This window comes from Pogona vitticeps, chromosome 6 (assembly GCF_051106095.1).
Source record: "Pogona vitticeps strain Pit_001003342236 chromosome 6, PviZW2.1, whole genome shotgun sequence".
NCBI classification, from domain to species: domain Eukaryota; kingdom Metazoa; phylum Chordata; class Lepidosauria; order Squamata; family Agamidae; genus Pogona; species Pogona vitticeps.
Window position 1 is genome coordinate 55,689,465 of NC_135788.1, and position 10,742 is coordinate 55,700,206.

The following is a 10,742-nucleotide window of genomic DNA, read 5'->3' on the forward strand; positions in this document are numbered from 1 at the left end:
GTGTTCAGCTTCCTCTCCTGCTGTGCACAAAGGGTCCAGGACTCACTGCAGTGCAGGAGTGTGCTCAGGACACAGGATCTATAGACCTGGATCTTGGTATATGTCATCAGCTTCTTATTGAGCCATACTCTCTTTGTGAGTCTAGAGAACATGGTAGCTGCTTTGCCAATGCGTTTATCCAGCTCAACATCTAGAGAGTGTGTGTCAGACATCGTTGAGCAGTTATGAACAACCTCCAATTCTTGTGTGGAAATGGTAATAGAGGGAGTTGAGTCCACGCCCTAGCCCATGACTTGTGTTTTCTTCAGGCTGATTGTTAGTTCAAAGTCTTGGGAAGCTTTGATAAAATGATTCATGAGTTGTTGGAGGTTTTCAGCAAAGTGGGCAACAATGGCTGCATCATCTGCGAAGAGGAAGTCCTGTATGCATTTCAGTTGGACTTTGGTTCTCACTCTCAATCTAGAGAGATTAAAAAGCTTTCTGTCTGATCTAGTCTGGAGATAGACACCTTCTGTTGAAGTTCCAAAGGTATGCTTCACCATGACAGCAAAAAAGATCCAAAAAAGGGTTGGTGCGAGGACACAGCCCTGTTTCACTCCGCTTCGGATGTCAAAGGGATCTGATGTTGAGCCTTCAAAAACTACAGTGCCTTTCATTTCCTCATGGAAGGACCTGATGATGTTAAGGAGTTGAGGTGGACATCCAATCTTGGGAAGTAATTTAAAAAGGCCATCCCTGCTAACCAAATCAAAGGCCTTTGTGAGCTCTATGAAGGCCACAAAGAGTGGCTGTCGTTGTTCCCTGCATTTCTCCTGCAATTGTCTGAGGGAGAATACCATGTCAGTGGTGGATCTATTAGCTCGGAATCCACACTGTGATTCTGGATAGACTCTGCTGCAAGCACCTGGAGCCTCTTCAGCACAACACGGGCAAGCAGCCTCCCTACAACACTGAGAAGAGAGATGGCACATTAGTTATTGCAGTCACCCCTGTCTCCTTTGTTCTTGTACAATGTGACGATGTTTGCGTCTGTTACAGTCAGTTCTGATGTCACTTGTCCTTCAAGGGTTTGGAGGGAAAGTTATCATCCAATAGTGGTCGGGAGGCGGGACATCAGGGGGAGGAGCTGTGTTGTATATATAGAAAGTGGATTTTTTTTCAGGTGGGAGAGAGGAGGAGTTGGGTTCTGTGTGAACACGTCTGGAGAGCCTGTATAAGCTTGAGCCTTTCGTTACCTGATTACATGATATTTGTTTTACCAATCCATGTGTACCAATCAATAAACATTTAGTTCTTTTATTTTTAAATCTATTCCAGTCTGTGTGACTCAATTCAGGGAATGGTTGGTGGCAGACTACCGGAAGTGTAGAAGTGTGGTGACGTAGCGACCTTCCTTTGTGAGGTGGAAGGAGGCCGTTACATATAAAAGTGGTGCCAGCTTGTGGGATTACGAAGAGATCCAGTGAGGCCTTGGCTGAATCGTGCCCAGAGCAAGGGTTTTTAGTCAGGGAAATCTGAGGCGAAGCGTGGGTAACCTTCTAGGATCTGGCTCACGGGGAGCAGGTCTAGTAGAGGGGTGCTGAAACTTCAGATTGGGACTAGACAGGGAAGCTCTGAGGTAACCTTTTGGCGGGAAAAGTGCCCAGAAGGCAGAGGCGGTAGTGGGGCTGGTCTGTCCTGAGTTTAGTGAAGCTCTGAAGGGACAAGGCTGAAGCCAAAAAGATAGCTACGCTGAGGGAACGTCCCATTTGTGAACAGCAGAGCCTGAGGAAAGGCAGAGCTGTGTGAAATTAAGATTGGTACCACAGGCAGAGCAAAGTGATTTCACTCTGTTTACTGAGAGGCCTAGCGAAAGGGGCAGAAGCCTGCCTGGTTACTGTTTCTAGCTGGGGGGTGCTAGAAGGACAGCAACAGTGTACAATACAGACTCTAAGTAAGGAAAAAAAAGAGTGGTGTGCGTTTATTCTGAGGCTTGGAAATTGGGAAAAAGCCTTGTGAGGTTAGAATATGCCACTAACACGCAGTCAGACGTCAGAAATGGGGGAACTGAGGGACCCACTGGTGGATGAGGGGGCTGAAGAAGAATTTGGCTCAGTGCAGGGAAAAAATATTGGGGAACAGACATCAGAACTCAGGAAAATGCACTTAGCCCAACAATATGAATTGAGAGTGAGGGAAATAGAGGCACAGAGGGAGAGAATGAGAATGGAAATGGAGGAAAGAGAAAGAGGGAAACAAAGACAATTTGAATTAGAGAAAGAACGGATGGCATTTGAACTGAGGAAGTTGGAAGTAATGAATGAAAATAATAACAATAATGTTAATCCAAGTGATGAGGGCAAATTGTCAAAAGCTGACCTGAAGAAATTCCCAGTTTACCGGAAGGGAGATTGCCCTGAAGTTTTCTTTTCTCTTCTGGAAAGAACGTTTATAGATTTCTCAGTGAGGGAGTCAGAAAAGATGACCATTGTGAGGTCTTTAATTAGTGGAAGCCTGGCTGAGGTCTATGCCAAGATGCCAGTAGAGATGTTAAAAGATTTTTCAGAGTTTAAGAAACTGGTGTTTGCCCGGCATGGTATCAACGCTGAACAGTTGCGTCAAAAGTTCAGATCACTTACCAAACGGCCAGACCAAACTTTCACACAGTTAGGATCCGATCTGGTGAGGTTTTTGGAAAAATGGCTGTCTCAAGAGGGGATAGAGACATTCCAGCAATTGAAGGATGTTATAGTGTTGGAACAATTCTATTCTATCCTACATGGGGAATTAAAATTCCAGGTTAAAGAAAAGAAGCCGAAAACTCTGAAAGAGGCCACGGAAATCGCTGATTTTATATCTCAGATCAGAAAACCACTATATTCTGAGGGAAAAACTGTGAGGAAGACAGGGGAGACTTATAATAGGTTCTCTCAGGGACAAGTAAAGAGTCAGCAGGGAGGAGGTAGCCATGTTGAAGGGAAGCCCTCGGACCATAAACAACAGAGACCTCAGATTTTGGAGGGAAAACCAAAGATAGATGACAAATACTCAGGAAACAACAGAAAATGTTACTTTTGCCAAGGAAAAGGCCACTTGATCTCCAACTGTGAGAAACTAAAACACAGAAAGGAAAATTTGCCTCAAAATTTGAGCGGGAACAAGCCAAAAGCTGTTTATTGTGTACAGCAGGAGCAAAGTTCTTCTCCACTGGGAGAGACTGTTGCCATAGCGACCCCGGCACGACTTGATACAGCAGCTGAGGGGGATGCGGAGTGTATTCCTCTGGTTGAAATAAAGTACTGTCTTTTAGTTAGGACGAATTCCCAACTTTTTGAGACTGCTGGAGTTAAAATAGGGATATTTGATCATGATTATTTGGCCCTAAGGGACACCTGTTCCCAGGTGACTCTTTGTCACCCTGATATTATTCCTAAGGAGCATATTATCCCACATGAGAGCCTAAAGGTTAAAGGGATAGAAGGACAAGTAATTTCTCTGCCAGTGGCTGAAGCATTCGTGCGTTATCAAGGCTGGAGGGGCATTTGGCGGATTGGAATTTCATCGGAGTTGCCAGCAGCCGTGCTTGTGGGAATGGACTTGGCTGAACATATCAAGAGGGTGTTAATGCTTACACGTTCACAAGACCCAACAGGGACAGTTCAGGAGGTTACTGAGGAACAGGAGGTGAAAATAGATGAGGGTAGACACGAAGATGAAGCAGTTAAAATGGTATTACCCAAAGACAGCACATTTTCACAAGAGCAAAAGGAAGATGGCACGCTTAAAAATTGCTTTGGTAAGGTGACAGAAACCCAGTTAACACCAGAAACGCCAGAGAGATTTCACATCAAACAGGGAATATTATACAGGGAGACCCTAATGAATATCTCAAAAGGGGGAGATGGGATTAGAAGTCAGATAGTAGTGCCGGTTAAATATCGCCAGATGATATTAGAAAGGGGACACTCTGACATATTTGCTGCACACTTGGGAGTAAATAAAACTAAGCACAGGATCACACAAAATTTTTATTGGCCTGAGATGGGGAAGCAGATTAAGGAGTTCTGCAGACAATGCGATGTTTGTCAAAGGCAGGGGAATAACCGCGACAGAACCAAAGCTAAGTTATGCCCATTACCCGTGATATCAACGCCATTTAAATGCATAGGGGTGGACATTGTGGGGCCATTGCCTTAAGGCCACAAAGAGAGCTATATTCCAGAGAGAATGTAGTAACCGAAGAAGCATTAAATAACATTGAGTGTCTGCCTGTCTTTGAAGAGTTGGACAGCAAACCAACCTTAGCAGAAATAAAAGTGGCCTTGGATTCCCTTGCCTCCGGCAAGGCACCTGAAAAGGATAACATCCCTGTTGAAGTGCTGAAGTGCTATAAAGAGATAATCGCCACCGAACTGTATGAAGTCTTTCGCCTTTGTTGGAGGGAAGGCGGAGTACCACAGGACATGAAGGATGCTGTAACGGCCTCCTTCCACCTCACAAAGGAAGGTCGCTACGTCACCACACTTCTACACTTCCGGTAGTCTGCCACCAACCATTCCCTGAATTGAGTCACACAGACTGGAATGGATTTAAAAATAAAAGAACTAAATGTTTATTGATTGGTACACATGGATTGGTAAAACACAAATATCATGTAATCAGGTAACGAAAGGCTCAAGCTTATACAGGCTCTCCAGACGTGTTCACACAGAACCCAACTCCTCCTCTCTCCCACCTGAAAAAAAATCCACTTTCTATATATACAACACAGCTCCTCCCCCTGATGTCCCGCCTCCCGACCACTATTGGATGATAACTTTCTCTCCAAACCCTTGAAGGACAAGTGACATCAGAGCTGACTGTAACACCTCCCCCCTTTATAAGTTGTTTTTGCGGGGGAAAGCTAGATTGCTTTTCTCCCAAAAACAACTAGGAGCAAAATCAACACATTATAACTTTATAACATTGCATTATTCACAAACTTATCAACACTATGCAACATATACTTAAATTATTTCATGCATCAAAACAATTATACTTACATCTCCATTGTTCATCTTTATTCATATACATAACACCATTTTAATCAACATGTATGCATAAACATTTAACCCGTACGGGCCACTATAGTCCATAGTCCATCTGGTCGTCTTCATTCTTCTGGTCTTCGGGATAAGGCGTCAGCCACACAGTTCATCGTCCCTTTGACAACCTTAACCTCGAAGTCGAAGTCCTGTAACATCATAGCCCACCTCATCAGTTTGCTATTGTGGGTTTTCATTGTCTTTAACCACTGTAGTGGGGAGTGGTCCGTGCAAAGAACAAAATGTCTCCCCCAGATGTAAGGCGATAACTTCTGGACTGCAAAAACGATGGCAAGACACTCCTTCTCCACGGTAGCTAAGTGTCTCTCTCCTTTCTGGAGCTTTTTACTAAGGTAGGACACTGGATGCTGGTCTCCGTTGTCATCGGCTTGGCACAGGACATAGTCTCTTCATGAGTTTTGAAGTGAAAGACGTTCCTAAATCAGTCACAATCTCTGAAGCAAAGCCCATTCGACTCATATAGCTCACCAGGGCATCAGCCGCTGTATGAGTCTCGATGTTACTTAGAGGAATAGCCTCTGGATATCGTGTGGCATGGTCCACAATAGTGAGAATAAATCTGTTTCCCCTCTTTGTGACCCTAGGCAACGGCCCAATAATGTCCACACCAATACATCGAAATGGTGTAGAGATTACGGGTAATGGACACAACTTAGCCTTCGTTCTGTCCCGGTTATTACCCTGTCTCTGGCAAATATCGCAGCTCTGGCAGAAACTTTTAATTTGCTTTCCTATCTCTGGCCAATAGAAGTTTGGTGTTATTCTTTGCTTGGTTTTATTGATCCCTAAATGTGCAGCAAATGTATCAGAATGTCCCCTCTCTAATATCATCTGGCGATATTTAACAGGCACCACCAACTGTCTTTGAATCCCATCTCCCCCTTTTGAAAGGTTTACCAATGTTTCCCTGTACAGTAATCCCTGCTTAACGTGGAATCTTTCAGGTGTTTCAGGGGTTAACTGTATTCCAGACACTTCATCAAAGCAACTTTTTAAAGTGGGATCTGCTTGCTGTTCTTGGGAAAACCTACTGTGTTGTGGTATATCAAGTGCGAATGTCTCAGCTTGTTGTATATTTTCAGTTACTTGTTCATCCTGACTGTCATCATTTTCTTCAGCAGTTTCTCTTTGCTCTTGTTGTGAATGTGTTAGAACTAAAACTCTCTTAACATGCTCCGAAAGGTCTGTCCCAATAAGAACGGCCGATGGCATTTGTGAGGAAATCCCTACACGCCAATAACCCTGCCATCCCCTATAATGAACTGGCACTTCAGCCACAGGCAAGATAATAGTTTCTTGTCCTATTCCTTTCACTGCCATGTTTTCATTTGGTATTATGTACTTGTGTGGCACAATATCCGGATGACACAAGGTGACCTGCGAACAAGAATCTCTCAGCGGCAGAAAGTTGTTGTCTAAAATTCCAATATTATCTCCAGCTGTCTCAAATAATTGGTGATCTGTTCTAATCAACAGGCAATGTCTGATCTCAGCCACAGGAAGATCAGCTTCACTATTATCAGCTGCTGCTGAGAGCTCTGCTGGTGTTGCTATGGCAACTGACTCCTCCCTTGGTGGAGTTATTTGTTCCCTCTGGACACAATAAACAGATTTTGGCTTATTTAAATTCACTTTCTGTGGTAAAACTTCTTTATTTTCTCTGCCTTTTCGACATTGGGACACAATGTGACCCTTTTCATTGCATCTGAAGCAAATTTTAACATTACATGTTTCATTTTCAGCCCCTTTTACTTTTCACTCCGAATTCTGACCTCTGGCTTGGCTCTGTTCTGAGGGCTTTCCCACATAATGGCTGCCAACCTTCTGCTGGTTTTTAACTTGTCCCCTGGGATATCTATTATAGTCCTCCCAAGTTTTCCTCATACTTCTTCCCTCAGAATAACTAGTTTTTCTTATCTGGGAAATGAAATCAGCAATTTCCCCTGCTTGTTGCAAATTCTCCGGTTTCTTGTCTTTGACCAAGTATTTTAATTCACCATGTAAAAGGGAATAAAACTGTTCCAATCCTATAATATTCTTCAGATCCTCAGTTGTCTGAACTTTCTCCTGTACCAGCCATTTATTCAAATACCTAGCCAAGTTGGCTCCTAACTGTGAGTAAGACTCATCAGGTTTCTTTGTTAGTGATCTGAATTTTTGCCTCAGGTATTCTGCATTGATGCCATACCTTGGCAAACATCAACTTTTTAAATTCAGAATAATCTTTTATCAATTCAATTGGCATTTCTGCGTAGACCTCAGCGAGGCTTCCACTAAGTTGGGGTCTCAGAATGATCATCTTTTCAGAGTCCCTAACTGAAAAATCTGCACACGCTCTTTCAAATAAAGTTAAGAATGCCTCTGGACAATCTCCCTGTTTAAAAGTTGGGAATTTCTTTAGGTCTGCTTTTGATAACTGACTCCCATCAGAGTTGGAATCTCTATTATTGTTATTGTTCTGATTCATCAATTCCAATCTCCGGAGTTCAAAAGCCATCCACTCTTTCTCTATCTCTATTTCTCTCTGTCTCATTCCTTCCTCCCTTTCTCTCTCCTCAGCCTCCCTTTCCATTTGTAAAGCCATTTTTTCTTTCTCTAACCCTAGCTATTTCATTCTGTATTCATGTGCTTGCGCTAACTCCAGTCTTCTGAGGTCTGCTAAATCTTCTCTTGAGGACTCTCCCTCTTGAGCTGAGGTAAATCTTTCATCCACTTCACTAATCTCCTCATCTGAGCTGGCTGCCATTTCAGTTTGCCTTTGTTCAGCCATCTTTCCCCTGGTCAAGGGCATTTCCTTTCTTTCAGGCCACTGAACCACTTTCAGGCCTCAATTTAAAAGTCACTTTTTTCCTATCAGCAAGTCTGTGATATAAAGTTGCTGCTGTTCCAGCACTGGCACGCTAGCTACTGTTACCAGGCTTCAGCCCCTAGCTAGGCCTCCCACCAAAACAGAGTTTATTCTTTCTCTGCCTCAGGCACAAATCTTGAACACACACAGCTCTACCCTAACCCAGGTTTAGCTGTTTACACAGAGTTCCCTCAGCCTCACTGCCTTCGGCCTCCGCTCTGTCCCCTCAGAGTTTCCCTTAACTCAGGACCAGCTAGCCAAAACACCACAGCCTTTGCTTTGGACAATTCTCCACTCAGAAATGGTCACCACAGAGCTTCCCTGTCTCAGTCCCAATCTGAAGTTTCAGCGCCCCTCTACTAGACCTGCTCCCCGTGAGCCAGATCCTAGAAGGTTATCCACGCTCTCCACTTCAGATCCCCTAACTAAAGACCCATGCTCTGGGCACCTTTCCCAGTCAAGGCTTCACTGGATCTTCGAATCCCATGAGCTTGCACCAATTTATTGTGATGGCCTTCCTCTCTACTCACAAAGGGAGGTCATCAAGTCACTTTAAAACCCTTCATTCTTCTTTACTGCCACCAACCATTCCGTGGTGGCGGTGGAAGAGAAGGGGGGTGGTAGGGGGGCGCTGGAGCAAACCAAACCTGTGAAGGCAGCTGCAAGGAAATAAGCATTGAGTTAGTTATTTACAACTCTGTAGTGAGGCAAAGAAAACATGAAAAACAGAAAAGTGTCCAAGAACCTTACAAAAATACAAAAAGCCATTAAAAAGAATAAAAACAGTTCCAGTCAAGTAATTCATCAGGAAAAACAAAATAGTTCAAACATGTTAGAAAAAGGCTATAGTCCTCAATGATCCTGTAGAATAAAAAATCCTGTACCAAAAAGAAAAATCCAGTAAAATTCCCATTGTCCTTAGAAAAGTCCAAGAGCATAGTCCATATGAAGTATTCCAAAAGTAATAGTCCATAAGGAGTATTTCATGAAAAGAAGTCCATAAAGGGTATTCCATAGGAAATAGTCCATAGGAAATAGTCCATGCATAGTCCATGTGTGTAGGCCACAAGTAAGTCTCGTAAGACATTAGGGTGAGTCACGAATGACTGAAGAGTCGGTCATGAAAGACAATGTCCATAGACAAAAAGTTCCTTTTTCAAGAGTAACTGGCAAGGGCTTATCGTACCTTCCCATGATGTCATCCAATCAGAGTCTGTTACTAGGCAAACAGTCCTGTTGCACCACATGACTTCTTTCCCATACACACCAGATGTTATTTGGGTTACTGTGGTTTAGCAAAGAGTCACAACAATTCCCATCTATCTAATCACCCCGAGTCCTTTCTCAGGCTCTCAGAATAACATTCTCTCTGCCCGCACTAGCAAACATAGCATGTCAGTATTATACAGATCCTTTATACAGAGAACAAGATGGAACCTCTCTTGCTCATTTCTTAATTACAAACCCCATATTCCTTATGGCGCAGTGGTTAAAACGCTGTACTGCAGCTAAAACTGTGCTCACGACCTGGGGTTCAAATCCCAGGTAGCCAGCTCAAGGTTGACTCAGCCTTCCATCCTTTCGAGGTCGGTAAAATGAGTACCCAGCTTGCTGGGGGGGGCAATGTGTAGCCTGTATAATTAAAATTGTAAACCGCCCAGAGAGTGCTTGTAGCGCTATAGGGCGGTATATAAGTCCAATAAATAAATAAATAAATAAATAAATAAATAAATAAATAAATAAATAAATAAATAAATAAATAAATAAATAAATAAATAAATAAATAAATAAATAAAGATTTTAATTCAAAAACCCATCTCATCACACACCTGGCCAACTTTAAATGGCTTTGAGGGGCATCAAACTTGAGATCTTCCCCTGTCTTCTGTGTACACGGGTGTGATGTGCCTCTATATGTAAATCCTCTGGGAGAGAAAGCTCTCAAATTGAACTGAGAGTGCTGAAGGCAAAATCCACGGGGCTGTACCCTGAGGATCCGTTCAGTGAAGGTGAAAAGGGCAGCATGTCAATGGCTTGAGTATAGCAGTTTGCTTCAAAAAGGGGGTGGTGGGGGTGCTCCAAAAGGTTTAGACTACAACTCCCACAATCCCCTGCCCTTGGCCTACCTTCCCGCCCATTGCAACGGAAGTGTGGAAAGAAACGGGTCCGTTTTTGGTGGCATGCCATCTCTCATTGAGCTATTCAGCAGTTCAGTTGTTTATTGTTCTATTGGGTACTTGGAAAGTTGTTTTTAAGGTAATTTGTTATGGATGTTGTTGTAACTCTCCTCCCCCAAAGTAATTTGTGTGAGTAAATGTTGCAAAAAGTCTTAGTTATTCATTACTTTCTGACTACTGTAAAACCCTTAGGGCTGTGAAGTGATTGGCATAAAACTTGAAAATTCCTCTCAAAATCTTCTGAAAAGATAATGTGAAAATGTTACATTAAACAAGTTTCGTGTGTAAAAGGTTGCTTTGGCCAACAGACTTTTGCATTATTCTAATAATGCTCCTTGAATTTAAAAAAATGAATTTAAAACTGCTACAAGGCAATATACAACCCTAATTTGCTTCTCTATTTCCTTAATATAAAGTCTACTATAATTTCTCTCTAACATTGCTCTGCTTTTTAAAGAAATATATTTTAAGACCCAAGTGGGTTGCTATGTTGAATTTAGGGTTCAGACAGCAGCAAAATCAATATTCCTTTCCTTTCAAACAAATGCTCTATTATTCTAAAATTCTGTTAGGACTTGTAGCTGAAGTGACAAAACCAATTGCTAGCATATTATTGCAAGCAATGGCAATAAT

At 42.8% G+C, this 10,742-nt stretch overlaps 1 long non-coding RNA gene across 1 annotated transcript in view; it reads right to left on the minus strand.

Moving 5' to 3' along the window:
• LOC144583520 (uncharacterized) overlaps positions 1 to 9,751 on the minus strand; it is a 63,645-nt gene extending 53,894 nt beyond the window's left edge. The window contains exon 1 of the long non-coding RNA XR_013537327.1: positions 5,022 to 9,751. This is a non-coding gene — a long non-coding RNA (uncharacterized LOC144583520). The remainder of the gene's footprint in view (positions 1 to 5,021) is intronic.
• Positions 9,752 to 10,742: the final 991 nt, after the last annotated feature.